This window comes from Orcinus orca, chromosome 1, assembly GCF_937001465.1.
Source record: "Orcinus orca chromosome 1, mOrcOrc1.1, whole genome shotgun sequence".
NCBI lineage: Eukaryota > Metazoa > Chordata > Mammalia > Artiodactyla > Delphinidae > Orcinus > Orcinus orca.
The window spans coordinates 20,008,754-20,029,454 of NC_064559.1; positions in this window are offsets into that span (position 1 = coordinate 20,008,754).

Consider the following 20,701-nt stretch of genomic DNA (forward strand, 5'->3'; position numbering starts at 1 on the left):
TTTAGAGGAAACGCAATCTTGGCTCAATTATTTTAAGTGAAAGCAAGACTATGCTTTTAAGCATATTTACATTCATTTATTTTCTAATTCCTCATACCTTCTGATGAGTTTTATTTCAAGGAGTGGAGAAAAGTAAAAGATATTTGTTAAAATGTTCATTGAGCAAATAGATGTTCCTAAGACTTTTGTTGAAATATTTAATGTTCATTTTGGTTACAATAGAGAAAAACAACTGAAATATGCACATAACAACATATGACATAAATACACACGTATTTCCTTGCTTTGTCAGCTAAGAAGGCCTAGAAACCCTGACACTCTAGTAATAATGAGCACACCTAGTGCTTAGATCTTGGGTTATAATACCATTCTCCATTGAAAGGAACCGGTCTCCTTGGAGAAACTGCTGATTTTAGGGATAGGGAATATACCAAATGAGTCTGGGGCATCTTACAGGCAGTGCCAGAAAGTAAGGAAGTATTTAAAAACAAACAAACAGACAAAAACTTCAAAGATGGGATTTGTCCATGTGACACAGAAGCCAACCATTAAGCTCCCAATGTCCAAAGCTGGAAAAATTCAAGGGAGAAACTAAATTAAGTAGTATTGGGTTATAATTCAGAGTATAAAATAAATATCCATGACTTTACATTGATATAACAAATGACTGAATAAACAAATAAGTAAATACATATTTCATGCATGAAAATTTCAAATAATATATGTACATATTCCTCACTCTTTAACTGTAGACTGTGCATAGTGACTTCCTTCCAAAGTGTACAGTATAAAAAGGAGGAAGCAAAGGTAACTTCATAGTGGAGAAACTTGACAGATGCTACTTCAGCTAAGGTGATTAGTGATGACATTACCAATCATTGTAAGTCATGTTGATAGTATGTACCTTTGATGCCATGTGATGGCACCTTACCTCTATGGTCTTCTTCCCAGTCTGATCATGAGAAAAACATCAGACAAATTTCCGTTGAGGGGTATTCTAGAGACTGCTTGACCGCTACTTTTAAAAGTGTCACAGTTGTCAAGAACAAGAAAATTCTGACAAACTGCCACAACCAAGAGGAACCTAAAGAGATGGGATAACTAAATGTCATGTGGTATCCAGGATGGGAACAGAAAGTGTTCATTAGATAAAAATAAGAAAATCTGCATTAATTATGGACTTTAGATAATAAAAACATATCAATATTGCTTCCTTAATTGTAATAAATGTATCATCCTAATGTAAGATGTCAGTAACAGCAGAAATTGGGTTTGGAGTATATAGGAACTCTCTGTATTATCTTTGCAATTTTTCTGCAAATCTAAAATTATATTAAAGTAAAAACAATTAAAGAGGAGAACATATCTTTTGTAAACAATAAGGAGTTTAGGTAAAGTAAAATGCAGCTCTGCCCTTTTCTGTAGGAGCATTTTTAAGTATTTATCCAACCAGGGTCCTGGCTTAAGTGTAGATTCTTCTCTTTGCTCTTCAGACATGTTTGTGCTTCCTTCCTGCTAAATCCATAATTCTTTGCATATACTTCTACCAAAAACCTATATCCTGATTAATGGTATATAGTTAATATCTCTATCTCCCCTTGTCCACTTTAATACTTTAGGGAGTTAACGAAATCTATCCATCCTTATATCTGCGAGCATTAGCATAGTGCCTAACATATAAGAAAACTGAAACATATGTTGAATGCCTACAACCATGTATAAATAAATGAATAAATATATACACAATGCCTTAAATTCAAATATATTCATGGAAATCAAAGACTTTTATCATTCAGCAATATGTATTAAATTGCTATAGTGAGGTAGATTACGTGGCTTCAAACTACTAATAATTTTTGTCAGTACAAGTATAATTGTGATCTCCAATTTATGAATGTTTTTCACTGTTCATGGGTCAAACATAATGCTAGCCTTAGTTGTTATGCATAATTACAAAATTACTAACAGTGACATTGATGCATGTAAGATAGTTTATTTTGGCAAAGTATCCTTTTATAATTTGGCCACAAATGTCCTTTTAGCTTTATCTGCAATTACTCTAATAAACCCTATAAAACTGACTTTTCCTTGAAACTGCATCCTACCTCATAGAATACACATATGCTATTGCCTCTGCCAGGAATGCTCTTTCCATCTTCCCAATTTGGACACTTCCTATTCACACTTCACGACTAATAACTGGTGACTGTGAAACACAATATGAGCTCTGACATAAACATATGGTAGTTCTCAAACATTTATAAATTTGCTTCTAAGTTCAACTATGCAAGCCTAGCTATATCTTTTATGAGTCCAGAATTTCAGACAAAAGGGTTCAGAATGCCCTATATTCTCTAAAAAGTAGATTGGAAAATAGTCACTATGACTGAGAAACCCTTAGAGCCAAGTTGCAAATTTCTCTTCTCTATTTAAAAAGGAAATTCTTATCTGCATTCTTTGGGTTTCAAGTGGGTTGTTAAAAAAATGGTGAACATAAATATAAATTTAGATCTTTTAAGTTTCTTATATTGATTTAAGAAAAATTCTTATTGAAAATAAATTTCCAAATGCCCAAGATTTCAGTTACCTTTTCTTTCATACAGTCTATTGAAAAAAAAAATTTTTTTTTCGTGGAGATTGTCTCTACTCTTGTCCACATGGCAACATTTTTTTTCTTCTGATCAGATTCCACACTATTTTCTCATATCTAGAGATGTATTAAGATGGAACATTTTTGCTTGAACTTAATGTGATCTTTAACACTTTTAACCCTCAGTTTACCTATATATCAAATTTGAAGAGTAAGAGTGAGGTTTAGAGTATGAAGAATCAAAAGTGAAATTAAAATTTCACCAGTACATTGATACATTTTGGAAAGGCTTTTTAACTGATACTCTTTCTCGGGCAAAATAGTTGCCATTCACATATTTTGAAATTACATATGGCAGAAATGCTAAAGCTGGTCTTAAGATTAACTATACATTTAAATCCAGAGAAATACATGGCTCATGTTAACAAGCACGATAAAGCCAGAATCATATTTTAAAGTTTCTTAGACAGCATTACAAATGGTAAAAATAATAAAAGCATTCACAAATATTACTTGTTAGAGCAATTAACAAGTACATGCACTATACCTATACCATTTGTAGCACTTATCATTTTGCATTTAATTACATGCCATTCCTCACTTTCTTAGGAGAGTGTCAATTCTTTACAATGAGGATCATAACTTATTCATCATTACATATTTAACAACTAAATACTAGTAAGATAGTAATAATAATAATAACTGAAGTTAGGTTTTTTAAGTTTACTAAGGAGGTACTATGTTCAGTCTATTGTTTGTTTTACTAATTTAATCCTTTAAAAACCTATCAAGTAATTATGTTTAATCCTCTTTTGCAGAACATATATGTGGTTTTAAAGAGATTAAGAAATTTGCTCAACATCACACTACCGGAAAATGGATGATCTCCTTTAAACCCAGACGTTTTTATTATAGAGCTCATACTCTTAAACTTTACACTGTGACACAATTTATTCATTCATTCAACAAGTAGGTGGAAAATGTACTATATCTGTCAGATATTACAAGATACCAGGATGCATCAGTGAATAAGACAAAATCTATACTATCACGGATCTTACATCACAGGAAATAGGAAAGAATTCAAACAATAACCAGGTATATAAAAAATATACAAGGAAATATCATAGTAGTATGAAAAAAGTTCATGACAGTGTCTTTGAAAATATCAGTGAGATAATTTCCCTTAAATATAGGCTAACATAAGCAGCAAGAAAAATGAAAATTCTTAACAGATTGAGAACATTTAAGATGAATTTAAACTTTAAACTACAGCTACAAAAGAAAGCAATGGGACAGTCTTATGGTGATGTAGACTTTTATCAACTTTTAAATGTTTTAAAGTGATGTACAGTTTTACTGTCTTTAAAGGAACTATTATTTCCTACATTGTACAAATAGTTTTAGAGTTAGAAAAAGAGGGAAAGCTCCCTGGGTATTTTACAAAGCTGCTAAAATATTCATTAAAAAGCCCCAAAAGAAATTAAGAAATCAAAATTATCAGTCGACCTCAGTTATGAAAAAGATGCCATGATTCTAAAGAAAATATTATTAATGAAGCCAGGAAACACACACACACACACACACACACACACACACACACAAACACACACACAGATATATACATACACTGCATGATCAACATAAAAAATATATATCTGGAGAACATATTATGGCTAAGTACTGAGACTTTTGCTTTATATCACTGTATTAACAGATTAAAGGAGAAAACAAATGTGGTTACTTCAACTATGGTGGAAAACTGTTTATTAAAATATAGCAGACATAATTCTTTTAAAAAGCCAAGTGGATAAAAATTCCTTTTAGAAAATTAGGAGAAAATAAAATCTTCCCTATGCTAATAAAAATATTAAAATACACAGCAAACATTATTCTATTCATGAAACAGTAGAATTAGTCCATTTAAAGAAAACATGAAAAAATTCACCATTTTACTAAGGGGCTGAGTCAGCAAAGTAGGATATGAGTGAAAAAATAAAAGTATAATGATTGGAAATAGGAAGAAATAAACTTGGATGCATTTTGGAGGATATGATTGTCTACAGAGAAAGTAAAAGAAAATCCACAAACTATTGGAATTAGAAATTAAAAGTATTCCCATCTACCATAAAGTGGTATAAAATCCAATTTTAAACAATACCATTTATAAAGCCAGACAGAGGAAGAAAATACTGTATGATACCACTTATATGTGGAATCTAAAAAATACAACAAACTAGTGAATATAACAAAAAGAAGCAACTCACAGATATAGAGAACAAACTAATGGTTACCAGGGTAGGGGTGGAGGAGTGGGAGGTACAAACTATTGGGTGTCTTTCTCTGACTGACTTCGCTCAGTATGACAATCTCTAGGTCCATCCATGTCACTACACACTACTGTACATAAAATAGATAACTAATAAGAACCTATGGTATAGCACAGGGAACTCTACTCAATACTCTGTAATTACCTGTATGGGAAAAGAATCTAAAAAAGAGTGGAATGTAGATGTATGACTGATTCACTTTGCTGTACACTTCAAACTAATGCAACATGGTAAATTAACTATACTCTAATAAAAATTAATTTAAAAAAAAACTATTGGGAATAAGATAGCCTCAAGTATGTATTGTACAACACAGGGAAATATAACCAATATTTTGTAATAACTGTAAATGGAAGCAACCTTTAAAAATTGTATAAAAATTTAAAAAATTAAATAAAAACAATATCATTTATATATAACTCCTTACCACTTCAGCGTATGCTGAACAAAGTGACTTCCTTCCAAAGAGTATATAATAGAAAGAGTTTAAAAAAAATAAAAGGAATAGCTTTGCAATGGGGAAACTTGACAAACATTACCTCAAGCCAAATGGTCAAGGTTAACGGCAATAATGATAGTCATGTTGATAGTACATCCTTTTGACATGGTAGATAAAAATGGCATTAATCCCTCTGTCTCCTTTCCAGAAATCCACAACTCTAGTTTAATTTTTAGAAAAACATCAAACTCCAACTGAGGATACCTAAAAACACCTTAGTAGTAGTCTTCAAAACTTTTGAGATGACCAAAATAAGGAAAGTCTGGGAAACTAATCAGAGAAGGACAAAGAGTCTTAAGGGCTAAATGCAACTTGATATCCTGCATAAGATCCTGGAGCAGAAAAAGTTCATTAGAGAAAACTAACAAAATCCAAAAATGTGTGGAGCTTAGTTAATAACAATATATTAAATATTGGTTGGTTAATCATGATAAATGTACCATAGTGCTGTAAGATAATATATAACAGGGGAAACTGGGTTTGAGGTATATGGCAATTCTATTACATTTTCCATTCATCAGTACATCTAAAACTATTATAAAATGAAAAGCTTATTTTAAAATGCCACTTATACCAAAGGATACAATTCACCAAGGAACAAAACTAATAAATACGTTGATAGTTTACTAAGATCACTGAAGAAAACAGAAGAAAGTAAAATAAAAACTAAGTAGTATATCGGAAGCATAGGAAGCATAGGTATATAGGAAGCATAGGAAGACTAAAAATTATAAAAATAGATATTTCCCTAGTTAATCTGAATTACATGCAAAATTACAATTTGCATTTTCTTCAAAGAACTGGTAAATTTATTCTAAAATTCATATTGAAAAATAAAACCAAGAATAGAGGTTAACCAAGCAAACATGCTTCCAACATCCTTACAGCTATTTGGGTTTTTGATATATGTCAGAATGGCATTACGAAGTAGGAAGGAAAATACTTGTTATTCAGTACATTGTTGGAGATAATTGCCCATCCACACTGAGGGGTGCAAGGGATAGTACATAAAAGTATGTCTCCACATCACATCAAACTGCAATTAAATTCCAGGTAAATTAATACTCAAATGCAGCAATGTGGATGACAAAATTGTAAAATAATTTTAAAGAAACTAAGAGAATTCTTTTGATAACATCAGATAATTCCAACACGCAAAGCAAGAAAAGACTTTCACCTGTAGGTGAAAGGAAACATTGCAATGAAAACTAAAACTACCCACCAAACTAGAATTTCCCAGACATGCTCTCATATTGAGTTAAAAAAGAGAATATAGCAAGCTTTCACAGAAATGATTTTATGAAGTGCTGTTTTAAAGTTTTGGCTTGACTTTAAGAATACTGAATTTTCTTACACAATTGTTAAATACCGCCCCATTTCAAACCCATTTTTCTATATGATCGGGCTTTGTGATAAGGAAGCTATGAGTCTGCAAACCACATTTTTCCTTTGCCAGTTGACTCCCTCTTATTCTAACAATACACGGTACTAAGAGGCCTGGTGAAGGAAGAAGGAACACATTGCCTTCCTCTTTGCTTCCTTTTTCTGTTTTCTCTTTCTCTTCCTGTCAGCATCCCTTCTGGAGCCTGTTTTTTTCCTTCATTTTCTTTTCTTGCCACCCTTCCAGGAGTAGTATGTTCCAATTTTCGGTGTGCCAACAATTGCAGAACCAGCCTCATAGTTGGTTCAGAGACAACAGCGCCAGCCAGCTGAAGTCCCTTCTATGAGGTCCGTGTCCCCGGTCCCAGGGGTCTCCCCTCTCCCAACCTTTACACATTAGAAATTCTCACACTTCTTTTTGGTAGTTGCTTCCCATTATTTCTACCTCTGTGATATTTCTGTGTTTCATTTTTGCCTTTTTATTTTTTTAACATTTTTACTGGAGTATAACTGCTTTACAATGGTGTGTTAGTTTCTGCTGTATAACAAAGTGAATCATAAATACATATACATATATCCCCATATCTCCTCCCTCTTGCATCTCCCTCCCACCCTCCCTATCCTACCCCTCTAGGTGGTCACAAAGCACCGAGCTGATCTCCCTGTGCTACGTGGCTGCTTCCCACTAGCTATCTATTTTGCATTTGATGGTGTATATACGTCCATGCCACTCTCTCACTTCATCCCAGCTTACCCTTCCCCCTCCCCGTGTCCTCAAGTCCATTCTCTATGTCTGCACCTTTATTCCTGTCCTGCCCCTAGGTTCTTCAGAACAATTTTTTTTTAATATATAGATTCCATATGTATGTGTTAGCATACGGTATTTGTTTTCCTCTTTCTGACTTATTTCACTCTGTATGACAGACTCTAGGTCCATCCACCTCACTACAAATAACTCAATTTCGTTTCTTTTTATGGCTCAATAATATTCTATTGACCATATGTGCCACATCTTCTTTATCCATTCATCTGTCGATGGACACTTAAGTTGCATCCATGTCCTGGCTATTGTAAATAGAGCTGCAATGAACATTGTGGTACATGACTCTTTTTGAATTATGGTTTTCTCAGGGTATATGCCCAGGAGTGGGATTGCTGGGTCGTATGGTAGTTCTATTTTTAGTTTTTTAAGGAACCTCCATACTGTTCTCCATAGTGGCGGTATCAATCTACATTCCCACCAACAGTGCAAGAGGGTTCCCTTTCCTCTACACCCTCTCCAGCATTTATTGCTTGTAGATTTTTTGATGATGGCCATTCTGACCGGTATGAGGTGATACCTTATTGTAGTTTTGATTTGCATTTCTCAAATGATTAGCGATGTTGAGCATCCTTTCATGTGTTTGTTGGCAATCTGTATATCTTCTTTGGAGAAATGTCTATTTAGGCCTTCTGCCCAATTTGGATTGGGTTGTTTGTTTTTTTGATAGTGAGCTGCATGAGCTGCTTATAAATTTTGGAGATTAATTCTTTGTCAGTTGCTTCATTTGCAAATATTTTCTCCCATTCTGAGGGATGTCTTTTCATGTTGGTTATCGTTTCCTTTGCTGTGCAAAAGCTATTAAGTTTCATTAAGTCCCATTTGCTTATTTTTGTTTTTATTTCCCTTTCTCTAGGAGGTGGGTCAAAAAGGACCTTGCTGTGATTTATGTCATAATGATTCTTTATGTTGACATATATTAAATCATTATTGAATTATTAAAATAAACGGAGTTGTTTTTCCTTTCTGCATTTTTACTGATTCAAGAAAAATTTTAAAGTCTTCTTTGGTTTTAAGAATATTTTTCTTCACTGAAATTTTTTTCTGTTATCTATTTCTAGAAAATTAAAACCACATAGGATATCTGTTTCTGTTTTTACCTTAGCAACCTAAAAAATGAACCAAATACAAGGTGGACTTTCATATATTATATAAATAAACATCTATTAATTTTACTGAATATATTTGTCAACAATCTAAACTGTTGCCCATCTGAAGCTTTTGTCAAGGAGGAAATTTATGGACCCAGAAATAGAGAAACAAGTTTAATTTTGGTGCCAATATGACTTTGCCAATGTCTTGATTATCAGGAATAAGTTTGACTAATTATTGTATACCTGAATCTATCCAATATATTACCAATATACTATCCAGTATTTTTAAATTGGATGTTATTTATTTAGGACTTTTGCAACATGGATTTTTTATTAGTTTGTGAAAAGATATGACTTTTTAAATCATATAATTCAAAACAGTTTAAAGACCACGTGAAATTATTGTATTGACTCCTTGATTTTTTTGCATGGATTGTGCTAATTAAATTTTAGTCTTTCAAGCATATGTTATAATTTAGTGCAATGGCATATAAAATTTTATGTAGGATTCAGTGTTCATAATACTCTCATAGGATCCACTGTACCACTGAAATTAAACTAATAATGCTGAAAAGGATGTTTACCTTCAAGATCCCTGTGGCACTTTAAAAGATCAATCAACTTGGCACTTTTGAAAATTTAAATTAAATTGATGATGTCTCATTGCACTCTGATGATTATGATTACATAGAAGCAGAAAACAAATATTAAGGAAACTAGCTCTGAAAGGCTAACTGATAGAAAACATGATAGATGCAGAGTGTAGATATTGTGATTTTTGTTCCCCACCGATAGAGTAATAAATCATTTTAATTTTCTCTTTATTAATATCTGAAAAAGAGACAAAAGTATTTAAGATAAAAGAAAAGCAGTTGAATTTTAAATATAAAAATTGTAGGTTTTCTTATAATACTAATTTACTATTCAAATAATAATTTCAGGATAAGTCCAAAATTATTTAATTTTAGATTATAAACTATAAGTATATATCCACATTGTTTATATACCAACGTATAAATGATGATTCTAAAACTGTGTTTTTTTACCATATTCACCATTTTTAAGTGTACAGTTCAGTGTGTATTAAATACATTCATAATGTTGTACAACTATTACCACCATCCATCTCCAAAATTCTTTTCATCTTATAAAACTGAAACTCTATATACATAAACTCTATATCCATAAAATAATAACTCCCCATCTCCCTTCCCCCAGCCCCTGGCAAGTGCCTTCTACTTGCTGTATGCTCTAAATACCTTATGTAAGTGAACTCATACAGTATTTGTCTTTTTGTGACTGGCTTATTTCACTCAGTATAATGTCCGCAAGGTTCATTCATGCTGGGAGAAAATGTCAGAATTTCACTCCTTTTTTCAGGCTGAATAATATCCCATTGCATGTGTATACCACATTTTGTAAAACTGTATTTTTTTAAACAAAAACAATTATCAACCAAAATTACAGCTTAAACAATTAACAATTTATATTGATATCACTTAATGGTAATTTATTTTCCTTTAAAATTTTATATACAATTAGACTGAGAAAAATATTAATCATTTTAATTGATGCAAAAGGATGTTTCCTAAAGGTCAATATCCATTATTGATTTTAAAAGCTTAGTTAATTCAGATTAGAATATTTTCTTTACCTAAGATATATGGTTTCAAATTCCACTCTATGTATTAATCAATATAAGAGGGATGACCATGCTAGAATTCGAAGTTCTAGCAATTAAAAAAATATAATTATGAAGTAAAATTGAATGGAGAAGGCAAAACAATCATTTGTATCTAGTACTTATTGTGCATATTCTGGCAATAACTAGTTAAAACTCCATTTAAAAAAGAATCATATTTAGAGTTTAAACAAGAAAAAGTAAGGCACTAATTAAAAATAAATTTATTTGGAAATAAGGACAAATATGAAGGAATATTTAATAATTTATTGATAAATAAGAGCTACGAGAGACAAATGTATTATAGGAATGAAAATACTGTAAATATAAAAATTATATTAGAATCCTAAAGGCCATTTTTTTTTTTTTTGGCAAAAAGCACTGGACAAATAAGTGATTCCTGCAACAGGCACAGCTTCCTCAGCACCCAGCTCCCTTAGCGATGTGGGCTTCCCCAGCATCAGGCTCCAAGCAGCACTCAGCAGCCAGCAGCTTTCCCCAATACTCCCCTCTCCCCTCTAGGCTGTTTTGTAGCAGAGTTCCTCTAGTGAGACATCATCCTTTGAACAGAATTCCCAGACACTCTAGAGGAGGCATTGAAAGACTATGGCCTGCATGCCAAATCAAGCCACCAGGTGTTTTTGTAAAGTTTCACTGAAACCTAGCTACAACCATTCCTCTAGTCAGTACCGGGAAGTTTCATATTCCAACTGCGGAACTGAGTAATTGTGACAGAGACTGTATGTCCCACAAAGCCTACAATATTTACCATATGGCCTTTACAGAAAAGTTTGCTAACCCTTGTCTGAGAAGATGGATTTCTACCAAGATCATAGGTCAGATTTCCAAAAAGTTCTGTTGGCCGTGCTCCCTCCAATAAAATCTGAATCTAACCTCTGTGAGTGAGGGCTTCATTTTCATGAGTCTAGCTCAGCACCTAGGGGTGGTAACTGCTCTTTCTATCTACTGTTTCTATATTCTCCAGAGTTCCATGTACCTCTTACTAGCCAATCACTCATGACTTCAATTCCATGTTATAATTAATCATTCTTAATGTTAAACATTTCCTGTTCAAATAATTCTATAATGTCTCTTTCCTCACTGAACCTTGACTGATATACAATGAATATTATTTTTCCTCCCTTTATCTTTAATCTATATGTGTCTTTTATTTAACATGGTTTTCCTGTAGACAACATATAGTTTGTTTTTTCTTTCTTTTTAAATTTTGTTTACAGTCTATCCATCTGTACTTTTAAAAAGAGGTGTTTGACCATTTATTTTTAGTGTAAAATATTAGTAGGGTTGGATTTAAGCCTACCACCTTGCTCTTTGTTTTCTCTTTTCTCCATGTGTTTTTTGTTTCTTGTTTTTCTCTCTTTTCTGTCTTCTTTTGGATTAGTTGAAGATTTTAGGATTCCTTTTGCCTTATTAATATTTAATAATAATTACTTAATATATTTTGTCCAATTTTCTAGTTGTTTATGACAGAAAGAGAAATCTAGTTCCTCTTACCACATCATAGATAGAAGTTTAATCCAAAAAAAATTTTTTTTACATTATATTTTTTCTGGATTTTTATAAAATTAGTTCAGCTTCATACAAAAGAATAAATGCTCAAAACAAGAAACAATGATAAATGAATGAATAAATGCCAAAATTATGGAAAAAGAAAAAGTGTTGGAGACCAGGCTGTCTTAAAATTTATAAGAATACATGAGAACATAGGATAAAGCCACAGATAAGTTTGCATTAGTGAAAAACCAGACTAATGTATCATCCTATTTAATTTTGGGGGGGGTAGGAGTTTATTAATTAATTAATTTATTTTTGCTGTGTTGGGTCTTTGTTTCTACGCAAGGGCTTTCTCTAGCTGTGGCAAGCGGGGGCCACTCTTCATCGCAGTGTGTGGGCCTCTCACTATCGCGGCCTCTCTTGTTGCGGAGCACAGGCTCCAGACGTGCAGGCTCAGTAGTTGTGGCTCACGGGCCCAGTTGCTCCGTGGCATGTGGGATCCTCCCAGACCAGGGCTCGAACTCGTGTCCCCTGCACCAGCAGGCAGACTCTCAACCACTGCGCTACCAGGGAAGCCCCATCCTATTTAATTGAATATGGAATCCAGAATGAGATGACAGTATTTATGAGAACTTGACAGGTGATAAAAACACCAGTTTATTAATGGGAAAGAGTAGATTACTTACTGCTGTTACAGATAGTTATAGAAATGAAGTAAAATGAATTAGACTTTTATCTCTATTAAAAAATAAATTTAAAATACCATAAAGGTTTAATTTCTTTAAAATTATAGAAAATCTTTAAAACTATCTAAAACCTAACATAAACTAGAGGCTGGTGGAATGTTGCTAACTCTATTAGTTCAGAGAGTCTATATTTTTCTACTACAACAACCCCCAAATCTTAGTGGCTTATTAAAAGAAAGACCTATATCTCATCATGCTGTGTATACATCATGGGTGGTCTGGGGCTCTCTGCCATATTTCACCATTCTGACACCACAGCTGATGTGAAAATTACCATCATAAATGATGTTGGTTTCTGTGGTACACTGGCTTAAAAAACTCTCCTTGAAGTGAGAGTTGGCTTTTCTGCTCACATTTCATTGGCCAAAGCAACTCACGTGCCAATATGTAACTTTAAAAGAAAAAAAGTAAAGTCCTAATATATGCCAAGAAAGTATTGTTCAATACTTCTAATAAATACCTCACAAACAAACTTTACACACACACATATTTGTATCACCACTGATACACTAAACAAAGTCAATAGATGAAGGATCTGAAAAAAAGTATAAAATAATTTATTATTATTATTATTACCGCTAATGTATGAATATAATAGGAAACTGACCAAAAAATATACAAATGTTCATAGCCCCATTAAAATTAGACCAAAGGTAACAACAGAATCTACAGTGATCTAACACAAACATCCAATAAATAAGTGTAAATAAACTCAAATTTACTCTCAGTCAGGACAACAGATACTAAACTATTAATAAGCTATATCACCCCATCTAGATAAGACAGATAAATAAAAGAACTATGTCTGGTGGTGACATGAAGAAAATTTTCTGAGCAGCATCTATTAAAATTAAACATAACGTATTGCATATAAAGGAGGAATGTTACTCCAAGAAATGACTCCACGGAACTAAAAGCATTGATTGAGAAAGGCCTGTTGCTATGAACTGAATTGAGTCCTTTCAAAAATCATGTTGAAGCTCTGTTCCCAGTACCTTAGAATGTGACTATATTTGGAGATACCTTGGAGATTAATTACCTTTAATGAGGTAATTAAGGTTAAATGAGGTCATAAATGTGAAGCCCTAATCCAGTATAACTAGTGTTCTTATAAGAAAAGGAAAAAATACAAGGAATTTCCACACAGAGGAAAGACCATGGAAGGACAGCAAGGAGGCAGCCATCTGCAAACCAAGAAGAGAGGTCTCAGGAGAAACCAAACCTGCCAACACACCTTGATCTTGGACTTTAACCTACAGAACTGTGAGACATAAATTTCTAATATTTAAGTCACTCAGTCTGTGTATTTTGTTATGGCAGCCCTAGCAGACAGTCATACCTATGTACAGGCATAAAGATGTTTATTGTAGGAGTGGCCATATTTGTAAGAAAAACTAAGGAAAAAAAAAAAAAGAATACATGTGTACAGAGAAATAGCTGAAAATATTGTGGTATATTCACTTTATGAAATATGATGTGGACCTTACAAAGAATAATTATATCTATATACCAGATGACATGGTTAGAGTTCAGTCAAGCTTTTTTGAGTGAGAAAATATAGATGTAAAAAAGTTACTATAATCTGATGTGGTCTGATTTTTGTAAGCTTTTGTGAAAACCAACTATACTATAAAGAACTATAAAAGTATAGTTGGTTTTCACAAAAGTTTACAAAAACCAGACCATCATAGTAACGTTTTTACATCTCTAGATGTACTCTAGCTGTTGCTTCCTCTGGGAAGTCTTTCTTTATTCCACAAGTGTGGTTCAGCCTCTGTAACTATGTATGCACCTCCATGGAATGACTCATACTAAGTCAGTTGTGCAATTTTCAAAGGTTAATAAATGAGGGAAATTAAGAGGTTTAAAAAAATCTTTCTATGATTATTCTTCAAACTTACTTTGAAAATATTTGTGACAAAAGCTGAATTTGTAAAGCAATGGCTTATTATTCTTTGAGCAATAAAACCAGCAGATTCTATTTATTCTTTTTTTGGGAGATTCAGAAGTCAAAGATCAAACAACAGTTGTCACAAATTTTTAAAGAGAAACTTTGAATAAACAAATTAAATAATACTTGAGAAGATAATTTACATTGTTAACTCTCAATGGGAGCAAAACGAGTAAGTTCTAAAATTAGTTGTAGTTGGAAATCTATAGGCTATATTTACAACAAAATAATTTGAGTTAGAATAGATAATGTAATATAAAATTTATTTTCTTATTCAACAATTTTAATTTATGATCTTGGCAACAAACAAATAAGTACACTATCAGGGAGAAACTTTTAGTCTTTTCCTAAGAATATCCTAGTAAAGAAATAAGCTGAAATCACTTCAAATGAGGTAATTTAAACAAGAAAGAGAGAAAGAGAAGGGCAGGAAGAGAGAGAGAATAAACATTTTCTTCCCCAAATTTCAATCCTCATATAATAAAAAATAGACTCACAAAACTAAAGTAGATGATAGTACTAAGTGCAGTGATTCTTTATATTGCTTTTAGAGTCCATCATTTTTCCCAGTTATGGTACTTTTGTTCCAAAATTTCCATTTGGCTCTTCTTCATATCTTTTTTCTTTTTCTTTGCCTATTTTTCCATTTATTTTCATGTGTTTCAAGAGTTTCATAACTGATTGTTACATTTTATGACAGCTGCTTTAAAATCTTCATCAAATTATTCTAACATCTGTATCATCTCCACATTTGCATCTATTGATTGTCTTTGTCATTCTGTTTGAGAGCTCCCTGATTCTTGGTATAAGTGATTTTCCATTGAAACGTGGGTATTTTTGAATAGTGTGGTATAAGACTCAGGATCATGTTTAAATTTCGAGTTTCAAGAGGCCTCCTCTGCCACCACTTTTGCAGGTGAAGGGGATGCCCTCTGGTTACTGCCAGGTGTGTGGGGATATCCAGGCTTCCATGTGACACTGCTGGAGGAAGGCAGGGCATGACTTGTTCCTGTATGGAGGTGATGAAAGTCTGGGCCCCTTACTCTTCCTTCTCAGGCACCACGATGGCAGGCCTGGGGCAGCATCTCAACAGGCTGGCAAGCGGGTGAGTCTATGTTCTCCACTCAGCTCTGCGCAGGGCTGGAACCAGCCACAGATTTTGTTTGTTTTGTGTATTTGTTGGAGTGGTTATTGTCTAAAAGTTATTGTCTTGATAGACTATTTCTTTCCTGGATTTTTGACCAGAGAGACCAGACCAGACTTTGGGGAGATCTTTTTGGTCTGTACCTATTAGTATTTCCAGGAGTCCTGCTTCTCCCGTTCCCAGCCTGGCTACACAAGGTGAATGCAGCACTTAAGAAACTTAGCACCATGCCATTCCTCGGGTGTCGAGATCTCTTGCTAATGTGCCTTTTTCTCTCCACCTCTCAGAGCCTTTTTATGTCTCTTTTCTATAAGATGTTCACAGGTTTTAGTTGTAATTAGTGGGAGGAATAGGGAAACATATCTAGAAATTTGACTTACACTGTTTTCAAAAGAAATATTAGCCATTCTTTTAAGTTTGCAAGGACATATGAGAAAAAATTATCAAGAACACTGAGAACTCTACTACACACTTTTTGTTTGTTTTTCTTCCTGAGGATTTGCAATCGAATTATCCTTGGATATTACACAGGAGGCTGTCCCTGGAGTTGTGTTATTGCTCCTGATCTAGGACTGCTCACTGGTCTCTCCAGCATCCCACCTTTCATATTTCACTATCAGATCGGGGGTAGAAATGTGTAAGTTGCATCCAGGCCAAGGCAGTCTAAGAGCAAAATCAGACAGTTGGCAACTTTTTTTCTTTCCTCTGTGCCAACTTTGGCCTATTTGCTGCTATCTTTCCTTTCCTGTTGGTTTCTCTTCAGTAGCTATCCTAAGTCCTTCTGTGGCCCCTGCTTTCTGTGCAATCCTATTGCAGAAGATAGCATGATTGTGACAGAGGAAAATCCTTCCTTCTCTATTCTTTCTTCTGCTCAATTAAATATACTTAACCACTGTTTCTCTCTCCAGGGGCTCTTTTTGACAGCTAATTATCTAATTCAAACTGATAAGACACTGGGTTGTTAAACCTCTCAAGTCATATACTTTGACTTAACAAAGATTTTTTCTGAAGGCCGTCATAACTCAAAGGAGTTCCGAAACAGGAACATTGGGCAGAATGTTGGACCCACGGGAGTTCTGAGGTTATTGAAGAGATTGATTTTGTGCTTAAAGAGTCCAGTATCTCATAACTCACAATTTATAGCTGGTGCTCTGGCTCTGCTGTAAGGATGCTTGCCCACTGTCACACACCAGGTAAGCAGAAGCCTTCTGGGGGAATCAGCATCCATGTCCTGTCTACGCGTATTGGAAGTGCCTTGAGACAAATAGAACTTTGCCCCCCACATGTCCTGCACTTTCTCCCCTTCCGCCTTTTTCATTGGCACTGAAGCTTATTTAAGTGTCAGTGAGGAACATTCCTAAAATTTTGATACGGCAAAAGAGAATATTTTTCTAATGACTGTAGTCTATTAAAACCACTACTATCGGGCTTCCCTGGTGGCGCAGTGGTTGAGAGTCCGCCTGCCGATGCAGGGGACACGGGTTCATGCCCTGGTCCGGGAAGATTCCACATGCCGCGGAGCGGCTGGGCCCGTGAGCCATGGCCGCTGAGCCTGCGCATCCGGAGCCTGTGCTCCGCAACGGGAGAGGCCACAACAGTGAGAGGCCCGCGTACCGCAAAAAAAACAAAAAAACCAAAAAAACCCCACTACTATCATCCACTCTCTTGGAATTGCTTTTGCTGTAAGGGACCATAAAGCTGAGTCTAGTAAAAATAAACAGACAACCAGAAAACTCCATTTTTAGAGCAAACAGAGACTTAAGATGTTAAATAAGTCAAATCACATTTTTCTCTATCCTTACTTGCTCCCTTAGTTAATAACTCCCTCCCTCCCTTTCACTTTTCTTATTTCTTCCTTTTCTTCCTCTGTCTTCTTTTCCTCTCGTACCTTCCTTACTCTCTCTTGCCTCCTTCTTCTCCCTTCTATATATATACTTTCTCTAAAAGAGGACTACCTTAGCCATTGGCCATTCCCCTGTGTGTCTTATATTTACCTATAAGGGAAGAGTGAGCTATGACTCATGGAGTTCAGATAATTCATGAATTAGCATCAGCATTCTTGCTCTGGATACTGTCCCATCCCTCACAGAACCAGCATTCTGGTCCTGCAAGCATCACTTAACTAAATATAAATGGTTCTTGACTCTTGCACTTAGAACACAATCTTAGCCTGAATTCCCTTCCATCCAAGAGATGTGTTTTGTAAATTCTACATCTATTGAAGCAGACAGATGTATTTCAAACTAATTCCAATGAGAAAGCATAGACAATAAAAATCCTCACAAACATTTTAACACGTTTTTGGAAAGAAGTCACTAGTGTACATATTATAGAACTGGGCAATATTTTCCCCCATCTTTTATAACTGAAAAAATAGGCAATTATTGTTAAAGGAATACTGAATTAATCTTAATCATTCTAATACTAATTGATACTTTTGTTGGGCTGCTAGTATGTCTAAGGAATTGTGTTAGAAAAAAGTTCACAGGTTCTAATCCAAACAACAAACTTACAAAGGTAGATTTTAGAAATTCAATTTAAGTATTAAGGAACTCGAGGTTCAGGAGTTAAGGTACTTGTCCATAAGTCACAGCTATTGTGGCAACACTTTGGGGGCCATGCAAGATCTTGTTTTCAGTTTGTAACCACAAAGTAAACCTGGTGGCTAGAATTGCAGCCATTTAGAGTTGCAGGTCTAAACACGTCTTTGTGAATGAAGAGAGACCACATTTTCTTTGCTCTTTTCCCTTTGCTGCCAGCCTTTCCATTAAATTAAATGTAACTGCAAAAATCAGATTTGAGGATTATCTATGGATTTCATTTTCTATCTTCCCCCAAGATAAGAAAAAATTGGCTATATCTGTAACAAATTTATCACTTTCTTAACTAATTTATTTATTTATTAGGATTTCTATAATACTTCCATTCTAGATATGTTGGGACATTTTAGAATGTAACATTTTGAAATTTGAGAATGTTACCTGTTTAAATGGCTCCATATATATAGAATGTTTTTACATGATCATGAGTAAGGTGATCAAAAGGACTCGAAATGTTACCTAATAAATTTAAGAAATGGAAGTTTATATTTAAATATGGCATGATTATTTTAAACACACGTACTTGAAGAAAGTTACTAGTATACTAAGTTTAACTTTACTTTTATCTCCATTACTTTATATTCCTAACTTGGTAAATTTGGAGTTAGCTACAGAATTCAATTTTATTGGTTGACAGACCAGTTGAAAGAGGAAAAAATGTATAGATGTGTATTTTTCAAGAAAAATAATTTATATGTCCACATTCATCTATGTGACAAGTGCAATATTATCATTATCATATTATTTCTAACACGAAGTAAGGTATTTGACAAGAAGACTATGAGCTGAAAGTCCTTTAAAATAATCACTAGAGATTGATTAAATTATGGAAAATTGTACTGTTGTTTTGATGACTATTTTACATAATATTCATTTTCAAGAAAATAGTACACAAGCTTTCTTATTTTCAGTCTCAAATTGGCTCACATAAATACTCATTAGAATAAAGCATTAATATTTAGCTTACAGATAAAATTAAATTCCAAACAGGTTGTTGCCCTTGAATCCTTTCTATAAAAAAAAAGAAAAATGTGCATCTACTGTGACCCTTCTTTTTAAGAGCACTCTGTGTCTATGGGCAGATCATTTAAACCCTCCGAACTTCTGCTTCCTCTTCTTTAAAAAATGATAATAATCACCAGTCTGGTCTATCTAAAAGGTCATTTCAGGACCAAAGATGCTGATATAAGTAAAAATGCCTTGAAGAACTATATAACCCTCTGCAAGCAGGAGTTATTACAATAAATATGCAAACAGAATTGTTAGTCATGGTATAAATTTTGATGGTCACTGGAATAAAATTCCAAATAACTGATTGTACTACTTTTTAGTCAATCTTTAACCATTGGAAATACATCACATTCTCTCATGTGCATTTCTATAAACAATAATAGATAATGCTAGCATTACTTGATATGATGATAAGTCACAGTGCAGAATACACCTTTCTATTCATACCATTCGTGAGCATAGCAACCAGTATTTATAACAAAAAAAATAATAAGAATGATTTCTGGGGGAGAGGGAGTTGTCAGCCTGGACAGAGTAGGTATAAACATGTCCTCATTATGTTTCAAAAACAGAAAGGTCACTCCTCTTCTTAATTGTATTTGAAGGTATAATGTATCTCTCCATAGGTAGATACATAGATAAACAGTAAATAAGCACATACTTTATTTTTAATAATATTCTATTAACGTCTAATTCAGGCAAGTGACAAAGGTTTATCTTTGGGAAAATAAAGCTATTTATTTAGAGATCCACTAAGGCATACTAATTTTACTTGTTATTTTACTTTGTAAAAGTCCAGAAAACACCTATAATAGTTTAAATTTTTTTAAAAAAAATCAGTAGCTATTTTATATATGTATCTTTTACTTTGATGATTATGCATTAGTTTTTTGATATATTTCTAATGTGCTTTGGAAGAATTGTTCTCTCTCCTCAGTGTTTTTGTTACACATACTATAGCATTTATCAGAGGAATGTAATTGTTTGTGTATATACCCTTCACTTCTAATAGACTGGATTTTTTAAGAGTAGGGAAGCAATTTTTTTTTTTTTTCCATCACCAGAAGCTACCCCATTTGTTAGGTACTTAGGTACTTTAAAAAATATTTGTATGCTGTGAAATTATATAGAAGTAGAAAATAGAATTAATATGGAATTAAACATATTTGGCATTAGAATTGGTAATTTCCAACAGGGGAAAACAGAAAAACTGATAGAGAAAAAGAACCATAGAAGGACAGCAATTTAGAACCAGTTCTCTTAGAGCCACTCAGGCATATATCTTTTGCTCCCCAAATGTTACTAATTTACAAGACAATATAATAAATCATGTTAGGTTT